The sequence below is a fragment of the Procambarus clarkii genome, chromosome 14 (genome assembly GCF_040958095.1).
Source record: "Procambarus clarkii isolate CNS0578487 chromosome 14, FALCON_Pclarkii_2.0, whole genome shotgun sequence".
Taxonomy (NCBI): domain Eukaryota; kingdom Metazoa; phylum Arthropoda; class Malacostraca; order Decapoda; family Cambaridae; genus Procambarus; species Procambarus clarkii.
The window spans coordinates 31,923,315-31,943,788 of record NC_091163.1 but is presented as its reverse complement, the minus strand read 5'-3'; positions in this window follow the sequence as shown (position 1 = coordinate 31,943,788).

Here is a 20,474-nt window from a genome sequence, read left to right as displayed (position 1 = left end):
GAAATGGGTAGCTTTATCATTTCATAAGAAAAAAACTAGAGAAAATATATTAATTCAGGAAAACTTGGCTTATTAGGCAAATCGGGCCATGCATAGTAGGCTGAGAAGTGCGTTCTGGCTACTAGGTACGACATATATATATATATATATATATATATATATATATATATATATATATATATATATATATATATATATATATAAATATATATATATATATATATATATATATATATATATATATATATATATATATATATATATATATATATATATATATATATATATATATATATATATATATATATATATATATATATATATATATATATATATATGTTTCATTGAATATGACCGCATTTTCTGTATTTATTATTTTCTGGTTTAGGGCTTCTATCCCTCTAACTATTTTCTTAGCATCAGGGCTTAATTGAAATAGGAGTTCTCCAAAACTCATTTTCGTACTTTTAAGGTGAAGAAAAGAAGTGATTTACTATAGAGTGTATTACACTTATTTATATAATTTGCACGACGTTTCGAACCTCCATGGTTCATTCTCAAGTGAACAGATCTTACAATACTAGTTGATTTTATACCCGCATTAGGTTAGGTGATAATACAATGAAGGTGAAAACATGGGGGGATACATAAGGGATAAACATAGGGGCTGCAGAAGGCTTATTGGCCCATACGAGGCATCTCCTATCTAAACACAAAGATTAATCCAGTGTAATTGGCCTGTTATGTTGGACATTGTCTTCTGTGTTGGCATCGATATGTTCTTGTCTTGTCCTTACTCTCATGGTGGGTAGAGTAAATAGTTCCGTGATTTGGGTGTTCATGGTAGGTCGCTCTATTCTTATGTGAATTGCCTCAAGAATTTGTAATCTTCTTGAATCTTGGGTTTTGTCTATTATGCAAGTATTCTTGTTCAACATTTCTCTTGTTAGAGTAATGTCATGGGCTTGTCTCATGTGATTCCTAGGGGCACCAGATTGAAGATGGCATGTCAAACGCCTCGTCAGCTTGGTCGACGTCATACCTATGTACTTACATTGAAGGTTACATCCTTCGTGGGGGCAAGTGTACATGTATACAACGCTTGACTGCTGTAGAGGGTTCTCCGTCGGCTTCGGGCTGTTTTTGATAAGGAGTTCGGAAGTCTTCTTGGTTTTGTAGAATATTATCAGGTTTATGATTTGGTTAGGAGTAGTGCTATTTACTCTTTTACGGATTATTTCTTTCATTATTCTTTCCTCTTTTATATGTTCACTGTGCATGGTTGATTTGTAATATAATTTTATTGGGGGTGTTGTGGTTTCTGTTCTAGGTTCTGAATTATACCAACGGTCCAAGTGTCTTCTTATAGCAGCGTTTATTTCTGCGTTGCTATATCCGTTGTTCACCAATACCTGAGTTACTCTTTCAAACTCTCTACTCACGTTGCTCCATTCAGAGCAGTGGATAAGCGCTCGACGAATATAAGCATTGAGAACACTGGCTTTGTATCTTTGGGGGCACTCACTTCTACCGTTCAGGCATAATCCTATGTTGGTGGGCTTGGTATATACGTTGGTGCTTAAAGAGGTTCCTGTTTTTGTTATTAGTACATCCAGGAATGGCAGACTGTTATTTTCACTATTTTCATGTGTAAATCGGAGTACTGACTCTCTCTCTAGGTGTCTTATTAGGTCAATTAGTTCATCTGAGTCTTTTACTCTTACGAATATGTCATCTACATAACGGCAGTATACAGTTGGTTTTTGTCTGCTACTGAAGACCCTGTCTTCGATGGTTCCCATATAAAAATTAGCAAATAAAACTCCTAAGGGGGAGCCCATTGCTACTCCGTCTATTTGTAAATACATGTCTTTACAAATAGACGGAGTAGCAATGGGCTCCCCCTTAGGAGTTTTATTTGCTAATTTTTATATGGGAACCATCGAAGACAGGGTCTTCAGTAGCAGACAAAAACCAACTGTATACTGCCGTTATGTAGATGACATATTCGTAATAGTAAAAGACTCAGATGAACTAATTGACCTAAAAAGACACCTAGAGAGAGAGTCAGTACTCCGATTTACACATGAAAATAGTGAAAATAACAGTCTGCCATTCCTGGATGTACTAATAACAAAAACAGGAACCTCTTTAAGCACCAACGTATATACCAAGCCCACCAACATAGGATTATGCCTGAACGGTAGAAGTGAGTGCCCCCAAAGATACAAAGCCAGTGTTCTCAATGCTTATATTCGTCGAGCGCTTACCCACTGCTCTGAATGGAGCAACGTGAGTAGAGAGTTTGAAAGAGTAACTCAGGTATTGGTGAACAACGGATATAGCAACGCAGAAATAAACGCTGCTATAAGAAGACACTTGGACCGTTGGTATAATTCAGAACCTAGAACAGAAACCACAACTCCCCCAATAAAATTATATTACAAATCAACCATGCACAGTGAACATATAAAAGAGGAAAGAATAATGAAAGAAATAATCCGTAAAGGAGTAAAAAGCACTACCCCTAACCAAAACATAAACCTGATAATATTCTACAAAACCAAGAAGACTTCCGAACTCCTTATCAAAAACAGCCCGAAGCCGACGGAGAACCCTCTACAGCAGTCAAGCGTTGTATACATGTACACTTGCCCCCACGAAGGATGTAACCTTCAATGTAAGTACATAGGTATGACGTCGACCAAGCTGACGAGGCGTTTGACATGCCATCTTCAATCTGGTGCCCCTAGGAATCACATGAGACAAGCCCATGACATTACTCTAACAAGAGAAATGTTGAACAAGAATACTTGCATAATAGACAAAACCCAAGATGCAAGAAGATTACAAATTCTTGAGGCAATTCACATAAGAATAGAGCGACCTACCATGAACACCCAAATCACGGAACTATTTACTCTACCCACCATGAGAGTAAGGACAAGACAAGAACATATCGATGCCAACACAGAAGACAATGTCCAACATAACAGGCCAATTACACTTGATTAATCTTTGTTTAGATAGGAGATGCCTCGTATGGGCCAATAAGCCTTCTGCAGCCTCTATGTTTCACCTCACATTTATCCCTTATGTATCCCCCCATGTTTTCACCTTCATTGTATTATCACCTGACCCAGTGCGGGTATAAAATCAACTAGTATTGTAAGATCTGTTCACTTGAGAATGAACCATGGAGGTTCGAAACGTCGTGCAAATTATATAAATAAGTGTAATACACTCTATAGTAAATCACTTCTTTTCTTCACCTTAAAAGTACGAAAATGAGTTTTGGAGAACTCCTATTTCAATTAAGCCCTGATGCTAAGAAAATAGTTAGAGGGATAGAAGCCCTAAACCAGAAAATAATAAATACAGAAAATGCGGTCATATTCAATGAAACATGTTTGAAAGAAAACCTGCTGCCAGTATACACCAATATATATATATATATATATATATATATATATATATATATATATATATATATATATATATATATATATATATATATATATATATATATATATATATATATATATATATATATATATATATAAATATATATATATATATATATATATATATATATATATATATATATATATATATATATAAATATATATATATATATATATATATATATATATATATATATATATATATATAAATATATATATATATATATATATATATATATATATATATATATATATATATATATATATATATAAATATATATATATATATATATATATATATAAATATATATATATATAAATATATATATATATATATATATATATATATATATATATATATATATATATATATATATATATATATATATATATATATATATATATATATATATATATATATATATATATATATGTAAACTCATGCTACAGCAAGAATCTAACTCTGCTTCTTGGGGAACATGAAATTGAATCACAAGAAGGTGTCCAACAGGGTGACCCCCTTGCTCCCTTTCTTTTCTGCCTAGTTATCAAGGAAGTCACCGATAACCTGTCCAGTGAGCTCAATATTTGTTTTTTTGATGATGGTACTCTAGCCGGCTCCCCAGCCTCACTCTTGGACGACATAAGAATATTTCAAGAGCAAGGAGCAAGCCTAGGCCTCACCCTGAACCCTTCCAAGTGCGACATAACCTCCACCAACCAGCACATAATAGAGCAAATAAAGGTTGTTTTGCCTGACATTCATACAACCAACCCTGAGGACAGCACACCCCTAGGAGCTCCTCTTGGAAGGAATGCCATCGACGGGGTCCTTGGTAAGAAGATCACTGACCTGAAGAGGATGAACGAGAGGATTGAAGATATCGATGCTCATGATGCACTTTACCTCATCACCTGATGCTTGTCCCTCCCCAGGCTGACCTACTTTTTAAGATGTTCGCCATCTTTCAACAATATTAAATTAGAAGAGTACGACTGCTTGCTGAAATCAACACTAGAAAAAGCCCTCAATCTTTCACTCAGCGACTTACAGTGGAAACAGGCCTCCCTTCCTGTCAGACTCGGGGGCCTTGGCGTGCACACAGCAACACAAATTGCTGTACCAGCGTTCCTGTCCTCTTCATTGAGGTCAGACAACTTGGTGAAGGCAATCTTACCTGAGCACCTAGTTCAACAGGCAAGGGTACATGATCCCAATGTCAGCAACCGGTACCCGTCTCACACCGCAGGCCCTCTGAATTGCCGTGGCTCTCCGCCTCGCTGCCCCAATCCACACCGAATACAGGTGTATTTGCGGTGAGGCAGAGGCCGACAGATACGGACGGCATGGCCTTCTCTGCCAAAGGACAGGAGGATGGCATGCAAGACACGGCGAGGTCAATGACATTATTAAGAGAAGCCTTACCACAGCCGGTTGTCCAGCAGAGAGAGAGCCCCGTTACCTAATGTCCCGCAACTTTGATGAGCCTGTCGGTCGCCCAGATGGAATCACGGTGAACCCCTGGAAGAATGGTAGACAGTTGGTGTGGGACTACACTTGCGTTTCAACTTTAGCCAATACCTATGTTGACTTCAGTGCTACACAAGCAGGAGGAGCTGCCAATCACCGGGAAGCAGCCAAGTCACGTAAATACAGAGACCTTGAGCACCACTACAATTTTGTCCCCATTGCCTCAGAGACACTTGGTGCCTGGGGTAAAAGTGCTGCTAGCTTTTTGAAGGAGTTGGGGTCTAAGCTAATCGAAACAACTAGAGACCCTAGAGCTGCCAGTTTTCTTTTTCAGCGCCTTAGTGTGGCAATCCAGAGAGGAAATGCTCACTGCATTCATGGTTCCTGCCGGCCATCTGAGGAGCTGGAGGAGCTTTTCAACTTGTGACAAGCAGCCTTGTACCCTGCATGTAATCAATATTGTAACTTTTTTGTGTAATGACATTTTAAAATAAAGTTAGATAAATATACACACATACCAAAAGAATAGGTGTGGTAGGAGAAGAAAATATCAAGGTGTTCAGTGAGGATCCACAAGGTCTTCTCTGAGTACTCTTTATTTTCTTCTCCGAGGCTATGGGTCCCTACATTTGCACCAGAGGTGGTACCCCTTCTAGGTATATATATATATATATATATATATATATATATATATATATATATATATATATATATATATATATATATATATAAATATATATTTTGGTAGCAGTCTTTCCTGTAGACATATATTATTAAATATGACCGAAAAAGTTGTACCCCAGAGGTGGTACCCCTTCTAGGTATATATATATATATATATATATATATATATATTAGTTTTTTTTGGTAGCAGTCTTTCCTGTAGACATATATTATTAAATATGACCGAAAAAGTAAGATTAATAATTCTAACACGAATTTTCTCTATGTTTCTTATATTTCTTTTCACTGTTGATGGTAACTGAAAAATCAGTTACCAGTATGATTTTTCAGTTACCATCAGCAGTGAAAAGAAATATAAGAAACATAGAGAAAATTCGTGTTAGAATTATTAATCTTACTTTTTCGGTCATATTTAATAATATATGTATATATGTCGTACCTAGTAGCCAGAACGCACTACTATGCCAGGCCCGACTTGCGTATTAAGACAAGTTTTCATGAATTAATTGTTTTTCGACTACCTAACCTACCTAACCTAACCTAACCTAACTTTTTCGGCTACCTAACCTAACCTAACTTTTTCGCCTACCTAACCTATAAAGATAGGTTAGGTTAGGTTAGGTAGGGTTGGTTAGGTTCGGTCATATATCTACCTTAATTTTAACTCCAATAAAAAAAATTGACCTCATACATAATGAAATGGGTAGCTTTATCATTTCATAAGAAAAAAATAGATAAAATATATTAATTCAGTAAAACTTGGCTTATTAGGCAAATCGGGCTTTGCATAGTAGGCTGTGCATAGTAGTATTTTGGTCTGCAGAAAGTTGATGATTTTCACGTTACATTACAAGTGTTACAGGGGTTAAAACTAGTAAACAGTAATCTTTATATGGTAGGAGACGTAATGGAGATGGACTAAGTCATACTTTCATTTAAAAATGGTATTTTGGTCTGTAGAAATTTGATTTCCGCGTTACATTACAATGTGTTACAGGGGTTAAAACTGGTAGACACCAATATTTATATGAAAAATATTGTTGTCTATACTTGCTGTTACAAATAACAGTGTGTGGGCTATGGGGTACTGGTACTATTAAGGGGTAAGGGTAGTTAGAAGACAAGAGTATCAAATATGGGAGAGCTAAAAGGCCCGGTCCCCAAAATAAACTATCCACAGTAGTAATAACTTGCTACAAGACCATATATGTTAGTCTAAGGGTTGATCAATGCGCTCCCACACTGGAAGAAGAGATACTCTGTAATTCATGTACTTATTTATTAACCCCTTAACAACCCCCCATATACACTCACACCAATAACAATAATAATAATAACTTTACCACACTATCTTACGTTAAAAGCCTTGGTCCACGTAGGCAGGATCCAAGGTTTACACTAATAACAAGCTAGGGTAAAGTACTACTGGATAAGCACTGAAGCTGGATGCAGCTTAGGGTAGGGAAACCACGTGGGACCCTAATACAAAACACAACACTTAGGGGTACCCAAAACACTGGCAAATACTACCCCCAGGTCTCACCAATCGTTACTACCAGAGTAGGTACACTTAATAATGCCCCGTACTTAACTTAAGGATACAGGAACTTCAGGTAAGGGAAATAAGTAAGAGGAGAAGGGAGAAGAGTAGGGGTGCAGCCACAGAGTAGGTCTCTTTCGCACGAACACCAGCCAGAGAAGAGAGAGCTCCTCGCGACCACCTGGCCTCCCTCATGTCGTGGTGCCGGAAGGAGCCTAATTGATCGTGCAGCTAAGCACATTAAAGATCTTCCCCTATGCAACGTATTGTTACTTTATGAATGATTAGAAAGTATTAGTAAGCAAAGTTGGTGCCTATGTTATTATTTAATAATCAACCCCCAGCTCAGTCTTTAAATGCTCTTTGAGAAACAATAATAGTCTTACGTCTGGCAGGGAAGATACAAACAATTGCCGTTCAAGATGCACTTAACTGTACTACTAGAAAGTTTAATAGCTCAATTTTGACCTCTGGTTTCTACTGAAGAACCCAGGGTCGTAACACTCCTCCCCCCTTCGGAGAAAAAAAAATGTGACTACTAGAATAGTAGTCATATTTTTTTGTAAGAGTATACAGAGAATAAAAAGAAAAAACATATGACAAAAACAAAAAATCAATCAAAAACAATTTCTCTGCAAAAAAAAAAATACAAAGGAGTTCTCTGAAAGAAAAAAAAACATACACAAAAAAAAATAAAAGAACAGGGAAGTAAATAAATTGGACACGGAATATTTAATGTCACAGGAGAACCTAAAAAAAAATTTACTAAAGCATGACAGTTGGTAAATGGCTTTCTGTGGCTCAGATGAATGTTATTCAGGCAACCGGGACAGAGCGTCGGCTATCACATTGAGTCTGCCCGGTAGGTGGGTAATGGAAAGATTGAAGTCCTTTAGGTACAACGCCCACCTGAGGATGCGTTTATTCTTACCCTTCATCTGAGTCAGGAAGGCTAGTGGATTATGGTCCGTGTACACTTCCACTATATTACCTGTGAGGTAAACTTCGAACTTTTTACATGTTAACACTAGCGCCAACGCCTCTTTTTCTACCACTGAATAATTGCGTTGCGCCTTGTCGAATTTCACAGAGTAATAATATACTGGGTGTTCTACCTGATCATCCCCAGTTTGCAACAACACTGCACCAGCACCCGAGTCAGACGCGTCAACATGAATTTTAAACGGTCGGTCGAACCTTGGACTAGCAAGCACTGGGGCGGAAGCTAAGATCAATTTCAAATTTTTAAATGCCTCTGCACAGTCTGATGACCACTTAAATTTAACGGCTTTCCGCAACAAGTCTGTGAGAGGGGTGGCAACACTGGAAAAGTTCTGACAAAAACGTCGATAGTACGCACACATACCGATAAATCTTTGAACGTCCTTTTTAGACTTTAGTACTGGATACTCCAGAATGGCACTGATTTTATCTTGCCGAGGTAACACTTTTCCTTGGCCCACTTCATAACCGAGGTACGTCACTGTGCCTTGGCCAAAATGACACTTTTTAGCATTTAAGGTAAGATTTGCCCTTTTCAAGATGGCAAACAACTGGCGTAACCTAGCTATGTGGTCAGCCCAATTACTGTCAAACAGCACGATATCATCTAAATACGCCCGACAATTTGGCACCTTAGCGAGTAGAGAGTTCATGAGTCTCTGGAACGTGGCAGGAGCATTACGCAAGCCAAACGGTAACACTTGATACTCAAAAACACCCTCGGGTGTCACGAACGCAGTGAGCTGTTTAGCACGTTCAGTGAGTGGGATTTGATAATACCCCCTTGAGAGGTCGAATTTCGAAACGTACTTGGCATTTCCCAACTCGTCAATGCAGTCCTCGAGGAGGGGCAGCGGATAGGCATCCACAATGGTCACCTTGTTGAGCTGCCGATAGTCGGTGCATAATCGCCAGGAGCCGTCTGGTTTGGGGACCAAAAGGCAGGGCGAGCACCAAGAGCCCTGGCTCGGCCGGATGAGGCCGTGCTGGAGCAAGAAGTCGACCTCCTTCCGTACGATGGCCTTCTTTTCTGGACTCATCCGATAGGGTTGAAGGCGAATGGGAGTGTAGTCCGTCAGCTCGACATCATGGCAAATGGCATCAGTCTGGGTCGGGACCTCCCCGAACAGACTGGAGAATTCATCAACCAACGACTGCACCTCTTCACGTTGGGCCATCTGCAAATGGGACAGTCCCTCCACAGCATTCACAGAACTAGAATTATTGAAAATGAGATTAGTTGGGTCCCCAGAACAATCATCCCCTCTCTCACTGGAAATGGAAACATTGGTTAGTGCAATGGGCCTGGGGCCCTGGAACTTCTTCAGTCGATTTACATGTATGAGCATTACCTGGTTACGTTTGTCAGAGTGCCTCACTTTGTATGTGAGGTCCCCAGTCTTTTCTGTCACTATGAAGGGGCCTTCGTACTTGTGGGACATAGTGTTCCCTAGTCGAGGCTTTAATACCAGGACAGGGTCGCCAGGCTGAAATACCCGTAACTTAGATTTAGCATCGTTACGTTCTTTCATCTTTTCTTGGGCCTTGCCAAGATACTTAAATGCAGCCGCCTTGCAGTCCTTGAGTCTCTGGTGGTGTTGCGCAAAGAAAGCCGAACCTTCGGATAACGTTACGTTCCCTAACAGATTCTCCTGTAACATTTGCCAGGGTCCACGAACTTTATGGCCAAAGACTAACTCAAAAGGAGAACAGCCTAGTGAACTTTGTAATCCCTCTCTAGCCGCAAACAAAACATACGGTGAATTCTCATCCCAGAAGGTGTGGGAACTCTCGCACGATGTCTTCAACATCTGCTTCAGAGTTAGATGGAAACGTTCAATTACCCCCTGACTCTGTGGATGGTATGGGCTGGAAACCTTATGAGTTATTCCATGTTCCTTACAAAATTGCTCGAAAACATCAGACTTAAAATTAGTACCATTGTCAGTTTGCACGACCCGAGGCAGTCCAAAAGTGGAAAAAAATTGCAACATACGAGCAACAACAGTTTTTGCTCGGATGTTCCTTACAGCAAAAGCCTCTGGGTAACGAGTAGTGATACACATCATCGTGATTAGGTAAATATTACCAGACTTAGTTCTAGGTAATGGTCCAACACAGTCCATTACCACATGAGAAAATGGTTCCTCTGGCACGACAATAGGACTTAGAGGAGCTTTAGGAGGAGTCTGGTTTGGTTTCCCAACCAGTTGACAAACAATACACGCATTACAAAATTTTGCCACATCGCTTTTCAGCTTGGGCCAGAAAAAATACTTTAAAATTTTGTGATACGTAATATTAATACCTTGATGTCCCCCCATAGGATCATCATGAGCAGCTGCCAAAACTCTTCTCTATAGCAGGTCGGCAACATAACCTGGTGGACTACCTCCCACTCATTTGACAAGGGAGCACTCTGTGGTCTCCATTTTCTCATCAAAATCCGATCATTGTAGTAGTACCCAGTTGCTGCGTCTACAATTTCCTCCATAGAGACGGCTGTTTCATGACAATCTGCAAGAGTGGGGTCAGCTTTCTGTAACTCACTCAAGGAGGCATCTAGGCCTTGGTCAGATGCCATTGGCCGAGGCTCAACAGTGTTCTCCTCCACCTCCCCACTACTCTCTGTAGATGGCGGTGGCAGGCTCTCCACAATGTCCTCGGCCACGTCATCGAGTCGGGCCATGAATGTGTCCGCGAGGTCCACTTGGTTTTCACCACTCGGAAAGCTCCTCGTGACCTCGGGATTTACCACCTTGGCAAGCACAGGGCTGCCCTTACATTTAAGTCCCATAGACCTGGTCACCGCGCACGCAGGGTACACAACATTATCCTCTGCGGCGGGTGGATCCAGGCAAACCTTAGGGGTAGGCAACATAATAGGCAGTCTGGAGTCCCCTACCTTATCCCCTGCTAAATCATTACCAACTATTACATCATCATTAGGGAAAGGTAGGTATGAAGTGACTCCGACTGTACAAACACCCTTGTGGAAATCAGATTCCAGGGTAACCTTATGGAGGGGTACTGCTCGAGTATCACTAGTGACACCCTCGACCAGTACCACCTCTCCAGTGTCGAGAGTGTTGGCACCTTGCAATGCAATCTCTAAAATTAAAGTCTGGATGGCACCGGTGTCTCGGAAGATCACCACGTCCTTCCAGGAAGAACCCTCAGACAAAAGTAGTCTCCCTTTCGATAAGAATGGGGTAAGCAAGTCCAACCACTGTGGGTTGGAGGTCTTACTCCCTAACCCTTCCGAAGGCCTCAAGCCCTGTGTCACAACTAGAGCATTGGGTCTTTTTTCCGGGTGCAGTTGACAACAACGGCTAATAGTGTGGTTTGGACGATTACAGTGACCACAAAAACGTCGGGGAGAAGAGACATTACTAACAGAATTACCCTTCGGTTCACTTTTAGGTGCCGTTGGGCTAGACACTTTAACAGGGTTAGTTATGTCTGAAACAGAAGGTGCATTAGGTAAAGGGTTAGAATGAGCTGGTCTGGACTGGCTGTGGGTATAAGTTTTGCTACTCTGTGGGGTATAATTATTTTTATTGGGCCTTTTGCCCGCCAATTGGTAGCTTTCTGCCAACTTGGCCAAATCCCCTGTTTTAGAATTTACCTCTACCCTTCCTCTAATGTAATGTGATACGTTCTCTGGCATAATATCTATAAAATGCTCCATTAAAACTAAGTTCCTGAGAGCCTCGTATGTTTCGGCTTTCGCCGAGCGAATCCATCTATCAAATAATCGAATTTGATCATTCACAAATTCAGTGAGCGGTTGGTTGTGAGTAGGCCTAAGGTTACGATAAACTTGGCGGTGAGCTTCAGGAGTAATTTCATATGCCCGCAAAATACATTCCCTGACTTTATCATATTCGAAACACTCGTCGTCAGGCATGTTTATAAAAATATCTTGTGCTTTACCCCTAAGTCTTCCCTGTAGGATTTTCACCCACTCTTCCTTTGGCCAGTTCATGGACGTGGCCAATCTCTGAAAATGGTTGAAAAACCTTTCAGGGTCAGACTCGGAAAATTCAGGCAAATTATGCTTTTTCTCATAATGCCTGGGGTTTGAATCCCCGGCAGGTGGAGGTCCAGTGGCATTCACTCTAATTCTAGCCTCCTCGGTTTTGAGTCTTTGCTCCTCTAATTTTATTTTTGCTAACTCTAAAGCTAATTCTCTCTCCCTATGAGTTGCACTTTCTGCTTGGCTAGGCTGGCATAAAGGTGTATCACTTGCCAATAGTTCTTCATCAATACAATGTTGTAATATTTCATTCACCAAAGTCCACTTTTTATCTGCAACATTTAATTCTAGGCCAAATTCCTGGCCTAACAATACTAAATTAGACTTTTTAAGTTTCTTTATCTCTACCACTGAAGGCTCCCTTGCCAGTTTCTGCATTTCAGAAGACATCACTAATAATTTTAGCTCCCAGCCAAAGAAAAAATTAAAAAATAAAAATTGGAAAAAAACAAAAATTTGCACGGCCCCTAACACAAGGCCACACTAACCTTAATCGTGAAGGGATCCAGCTGGGTGTCCAGTCAGTGCAAGAATGTCCTTTGCTAGATGAGCTGGACCCTAGGCTAGCACACAACCGTTCTGCGGAAAACAAAAAATTTTAATTTTTGGCACTCAAGAATCTAATTTTCTACACTTATAATGTTCATCCCGGACAGGCCCCCACTTGTTACAAATACGGACGGCATGGCCTTCTCTGCCAAAGGACAGGAGGATGGCATGCAAGATACGGCGAGGTCAATGACATTATTAAGAGAAGCCTTACCACAGCCGGTTGTCCAGCAGAGAGAGAGCCCCGTTACCTAATGTCCCGCAACTCTGATGAGCCTGTCGGTCGCCCAGATGGAATCACGGTGAACCCCTGGAAGAATGGTAGACAGTTGGTGTGGGACTACACTTGCGTTTCAACTTTAGCCAATACCTATGTTGACTTCAGTGCTACACAAGCAGGAGGAGCTGCCAATCACCGGGAAGCAGCCAAGTCACGTAAATACAGAGACCTTGAGCACCACTACAATTTTGTCCCCATTGCCTCAGAGACACTTGGTGCCTGGGGTAAAAGTGCTGCTAGCTTTTTGAAGGAGTTGGGGTCTAAGCTAATCGAAACAACTAGAGACCCTAGAGCTGCCAGTTTTCTTTTTCAGCGCCTTAGTGTGGCAATCCAGAGAGGAAATGCTCACTGCATTCATGGTTCCTGCCGGCCATCTGAGGAGCTGGAGGAGCTTTTCAACTTGTGACAAGCAGCCTTGTACCCTGCATGTAATCAATATTGTAACTTTTTTGTGTAATGACATTTTAAAAAAAAGTTAGATAAATCATACACACATACCAAAAGAATAGGTGTGGTAGGAGAAGAAAATATCAAGGTGTTCAGTGAGGATCCACAAGGTCTTCTCTGAGTACTCTTTATTTTCTTCTCCGAGGCTATGGGTCCCTACACTTGCACCAGAGGTGGTACCCCTTCTAGGTATATATATATATATATATATATATATATATATATATATATATATATATATATATATATATATATATATATATATATATATATTATTAAATATGACCGAAAAAGTAAGATTAATAATTCTAACACGAATTTTCTCAATCTTTCGTACATTACGCTTCACTGTTGGAGGTAAATCAAAAATCACTTCTCCAAAATTCATTTTTATGATCCAGCCTGTACCTGATTTTTTCGTGATCCAGCCTGTACTCCTCTTGACATGCCAGAAAGTATTCTGAGGAAACTACTCCAAGCTTGTACTAAAGAGGCACCCTTCTTGAGCCCGGATGGGCACATGTATAATCAAGTAGATGGGGTCGCCATGGGTTCTCCCCTAGGTGTCCTGTTTGCAAACTTCTACATGGGTACCATCGAGCAAAAAGTCTTAGTCGACATGAACTTGAAACCGGCCATATACTGCAGGTATGTTGACGACATTTTTACACAGGTACCTGATGTCAGACATCTGCAGGAGCTGAAGGAGGCATTTGAGCAGAGTTCCGTGCTGCGTTTCACTTACGAGACGGAAAAGGATGGGAAGATGCCTTTTCTAGATGTAACAGTCATGGAAAAGGGCGGAGGTTTCCACACTGCAGTCTACACTAGGGAAACAAACATAGGAATGTGCCTAAATGCCAACAGCGACTGCCCTGACAGGTACAAGAGGAGTGTTGTTAACGCATACGTCGACCGTGCTCTCAGCCACAGCTCAGAATGGAAGCAAGTCGACGTAGAACTCTGTAGGGTAAGGGAGGTCCTAGTCAATAACGGCTTCTCCAATGGTTTCATCGAAGACATCATAAGAAGGAAAGTGAAAAGCCATGCAACCTCCGAAGAGACAACTAACACAACACCTATACCCCCTATTAGACTATTTTACAGGAACTTCTTTTCCACAGCTCATAAAACGGAGGAAAGGGTCCTGAAAGATATTGTTAATAGAAACGTTATCCCTACAGACAAAAATCAGAGGATACAACTGACGATTTACTATAAAACCAGAAAAACGGCCAGCCTACTCATGAGAAACTCTCCAGACACAAAACAGAACGCTTTAAAAGAGACTAACGTCGTCTATGCCTTCAAATGCCCACTTGGGGACTGTAAGCTCCAAAAAACCCAGTATATAGGCAAGACAACAACATCTCTTTCTAGGCGTTTAACGATGCATAAGCAACAGGGCTCCATTAAGGAACATATAATCTCTTCCCATAACCAAACCATCGCCAGAGAAATCCTAGTAAACAACACAGAAATCATCGATAGATACAGCGATAGCAGGCGGCTTGACGTTTGCGAGGCACTACACATCAAGAAGTCAACACCAGCAATCAACAGCCAATTATTGCACAACTATATTCTACCCACCTCAAGACTCTGCTCCAATATAGAAGCATCAAGAAATATGGACCAATAGGCTTTCTACAAACACTTCTATTCAATACCCATTGTTTCTGTTCTGTCTTGTGTTGATACTTTTAATACCCTATTAATATCCCCTATTGTTCTGTCTTGTGTTAATGCCACATCACCCTTCCCACCTCACTCAAATGTAGATATAAAATCAGAGAAACGCAAGTTCTAATCAGTTGTGTATTTGTGAAGTCTTTGAAAATGTAATAAGTTTTACGAAACGCGCCCGTGTCGCGTCAGACTAGAAATAAAAATGAATTTTGGAGAAGTGATTTTTGATTTACCTCCAACAGTGAAGCGTAATGTACGAAAGATTGAGAAAATTCGTGTTAGAATTATTAATCTTACTTTTTCGGTCATATTTAATAATATATGTCTACAGGAAAGACTGCTACCAAAATATATATATATATATATATATATATATATATATATATATATATATATATATATATATATATATATATATATATATATATATATATATATATATATATATATATAAATATATATTTTGGTAGCAGTCTTTCCTGTAGACATATATTATTAAATATGACCGAAAAAGTTGTACCCCAGAGGTGGTACCCCTTCTAGGCATATATATATATATATATTAGTATATTTTGGTAGCAGTCTTTCCTGTAGACATATATTATTAAATATGACCGAAAAAGTAAGATTAATAATTCTAACACGAATTTTCTCTATGTTTCTTATATTTCTTTTCACTGTTGATGGTAACTGAAAAATCAGTTACCAGTATGATTTTTCAGTTACCATCAACAGTGAAAAGAAATATAAGAAACATAGAGAAAATTCGTGTTAGAATTATTAATCTTACTTTTTCGGTCATATTTAATAATATATGTATATATGTCGTACCTAGTAGCCAGAACGCACTACTATGCCAGGCCCGACTTGCATATTAAGACAAGTTTTCATGAATTAATTGTTTTTCGACTACCTAACCTACCTAACCTAACCTAACCTAACTTTTTCGGCTACCTAACCTAACCTAACTTTTTCGGCTACCTAACCTATAAAGATAGGTTAGGTTAGGTTAGGTAGGGTTGGTTAGGTTCGGTCATATATCTACCTTAATTTTAACTCCAATAAAAAAAATTGACCTCATACATAATGAAATGGGTAGCTTTATCATTTCATAAGAAAAAAATAGATAAAATATATTAATTCAGTAAAACTTGGCTTATTAGGCAAATCGGGCTTTGCATAGTAGGCTGTGCATAGTAATATTTTGGTCTGCAGAAAGTTGATGATTTTCACGTTACATTACAAGTGTTACAGGGGTTAAAACTAGTAAACAGTAATCTTTATATGGTAGGAGATGTAATGGAGATGGACTAAGTCATACTTTCATTTAAAAATGGTATTTTGGTCTGTAGAAATTTGATTTCCGCGTTACATTACAATGTGTTACAGGGGTTAAAACTGGTAGACACCAATATTTATATGAAAAATATTGTTGTCTATACTTGCGCACCTGCTCTCACTGAGAGCTTGCGCACCTGCACTCACTGAGAGCTTGCCCACCTGCACTCAATGAGAGCTTGTGCACCTGCACTCACTGAAAGCTTGTGCACCTGCACTCACTGAGAGCTTGTTCACCTGCACTCACTGATCGCTTGCGCACCTGCACTCACTGATCGCTTGCGCACCTGCACTCACTGATCGCTTGCGCACCTGCACTCACTGAGAGCTTGTGCATCTGCGCTCACTGAAAGCTTCAGCACCTGCACTCACTGGGAGCTTGTGCACCTGCATTCACTGAGAGCTTGTGCATCTGCCCTCACTGAGAGCTTGTGCACCTGCACTCACTGAGAGCTTGCGCACCTGCGCTCACCGAGAGCTAGTGCACCTGCGCTCACTGAGAGCTTGCGCACCTGCGCTCACTGAGAGCTTGTGCACCTGCGCTCACTGAGAGCTTGCGCACCTGCGCTCACTGAGAGCTTGCGCACCTGCGCTCACTGAGAGCTTGTGCACCTGCGCTCACTGAGAGCTTGCGCACCTGCGCTCACTGAGAGCTTGTGCACCTGCTCTCACTGAGAGCTTGTGCACCTGCGCTCACTGAGAGCTTGCGCACCTGCGCTCACTGAGAGCTTGTCCACCTGCACTCACTGAGAGCTTGTGCACCTTCACTCACTGAGAGCTTGTGCACCTGCACTCAGTGAGAGCTTGCCCACCTGCACTTATTGAGAGCTTGCGCACCTGCACTCACTGAGAGCTTGTGCACCTGCACTCAATGAGAGCTTGCACACCTGCACTCAATGAGAGCTTGCACACCTGCACTCATTGAGGGCTTGCGAACCTGCACTCACTGAGAGCTTGTGTACCTGCACACACTGAAAGCTTGCACACCTGCACTCATTGAGAGCTTGCACACCTGCACTCACTGAGAGCGTGCGCACCTACAATCACTGAGAGCGTGCGCACCTACACTCACTGAGAGCGTGCGCACCTACACTCACTGAGAGCTTGCGCACCTGCACTCACTGAGAGCTTGTGCACCTGCACTGACTGAGAGCTTGCGCACCTGCACTCACTGAGAGCTTGTTCACCTGCACTTACTGAGAGCTTGTGCACCTGCACTCACTGAGAGCTTGTGCACCTGCACTCACTGAGAGCTTGTGCACCTGCACTCACTGAGAGCTTGTGTACCTGCACTTGCCGAGAGCTTGTGTACCTGCACTTAATGATTGATTGCGCACTCGTGCTAACACGAATCAAACTCCATCTTATGCTTTGAAATTTAAAATTTACAGGATAATTATAATTCTTCAAAGTAAATGAGTCTTGTTAAATATTACTGCCATATATGTTAGACACGATGTGGAAATATCTTATTGAAATTTTGTTATACTTTCTTTTCTATCATATTAAATATGTGTAAACTCCTTTAAATGTTCAAATATTTAATATGACTATCGAAAAAGTGAGAATGAGGGTTGTTTTAAATATGCATGCAGATAATTTACATGTGGCACTTGTTGATTTATTAGGTTCACAAGTGGATACATGCGTCATAACTGCTAATTAGTATTCACTATCATGATTCGTGAAGGCATCCAATTAATAAAAATGATACATTTCCCTTGAACCCGTCCGCTCCATCAAGAGCCCAGGAAGATCAGGGACCCGGACTACTCAGTGCCAGCCATAATCTCCATGCAGGGTAATAATTAACAGAGTACACACCACATAGAACAATGCCATTAGATCTAACCCATAAATAATTGATATTGTAAATAATAATATATTTTAACCAAATTTTATCCAAATACTAAAATTTAACCAAAGATCAAAACGTTGAACCCACAAATTAAGACAGTAGAGTAGCACATATGACAGCTGGGAGTTATGTGAAGGTCTCATGTAAAGGTAAAGGTCTCAAGCAAGAATAATATGTGAGGCTTGCCAACTGATGTACCACAGTACAGGTAAACTATTTGTGACGATGCCAACGCCATCTGTTGAGCATACCCAACACCATTTTCTGTTCCCCGTTGGAAGGCTGTGATCTTACTCAAACCTGTGTTGTTTCCTTCTTACTATACAATTTTTATTCCTTAGAAGTGAAGTAACTTGGTCGACAAGAGGCAGTTCACCCAGATCGATCAGCAAGGACAGTCCTAAACACAAGACTTGTTTCAGTGGGAACAAGAGGGCCTGGTCGGTGGAGACAAAGAATTGTCTGTTGACGTCAGCGAGCTATTCGTGATTCAACCAACGTATCCCTGAGGGGTTGGGGGCCCAGATGTGTTACTAGATGGAAGAAGCGTGTGTCTGTCCTCTATGTTAAGGCTTGTTAGAGGCGAAACCTTTAGAGGAGCTTTTAGAGCCAGCGTGTTGCTGGAGTTTCGAGGTAGTGTTTTGACACTGTGATGATAATGTGGAGGACTGAAACGTGGCTTGCTGAGAAAGGTGAAGGAGGACACGCTGGCGTGAGTACCTTAGAATAAAGGCTTAGGGAAGGAACCTTAAGTGTTGTATGATAGAAGATTGAGGTGGACTCGACGGGTAAAAAATCATCGCAGAAGTTCTTTTGTAGTGTCCTGTGTGAAAGTGACACATACGATGTTACATGTGTTGCATTTATGTAATAACTTTATATAGTTAATAGGTACATGTAGTGATAGTTTAGTGTTTTTCACTCCCATTCTTGCTGGACTGATTATTACTGCTCAGTTCATAATAACTTAACCCTAACTTGGGGTTTGATCTGATAAGATGAGGCACTAAGGCCCTATAGAAATTTTAATGAAAAGAACCTGATTACTGTCTAAGTGAGGTTGTAACACTATTTCAGACGTGTTATGTGATGAATGCAACTGTGAAGAAAACAAAGGCAGAAGGCCTGTTTCACTTCTGCATTCAGTGCATCGACAAAATCAAGAAACTTCACTCTGCCATGGAAAACTTTGGAACAAATTATGAGAAAAAGAGGAAATAATTTATGATAACATAAAAACTACAAAATATTCAAAAGGAACTGGTGTAACAGCTTCAAGATTTTCAACAATTAGAAAAAGAATGATCCTAGGGCATAATAACTGGAGTAAATCAAGATAATTCGGAGGATAATTCAACAGGCAACCATTGGCGGTCCGGGCATAGATGATGAAAGGAATTTAGAAGCTTCAGAGAGAGGACAGCGAGACAATAACAACATTAAAAGAAACTCAGCATCAGGAAGAGGACAAGTCAGACTAGCACATTATTGCGAAAATATTGAAAAATTAACAGAGGAAGTGAAGGATGTAGAAGGTTGGATAAGCCTGGGGCAAACTGGTAAACATAGCCATCGCATATCTCCAGCACATACGGAATATACTCAGAAATTCACAAAACCTAAAGTATCTGTCTCGTTGGTGCCGTGAGTGGGCTTTGTGGGCGGCTGCCGGAATGTGATGCTCCATGGGTCAGTCCTCTGTCCTTTTGCAGCCTTATGCTCCTGCTGCTGCCTTTACCAATTGTGCCAGACATCTTTTCTTTTTCCTCGTGTTTCATTTTTCTCCCCCCCCCCCCTCTTCTCCTTTCAAATTGTCATTTCCCGCCGACTTTTTGCCTGTTTTGATCATTCCTTTGGTGGGTAAAGAAGGTGTTCACCTTCTTTTTTTGACGCCCTGGTGTTTGAGGAGGCATACTCTTGCACCCGTAGAACTTTAGTTCGGAACATCTCAAGCGAGGGGACCCTTTTACTTGCAATCCTCCTTTCGTCACTGAACCCGACGACAGACTGACGGTTCTTAAGGTGGCGTTTGTGGGGTGTATACTCACGACATACCCCTGGGGCCCCATGCAAAATCGGCAACATGTCTCTTGTTGGGTGTCCTGCCTCCAAT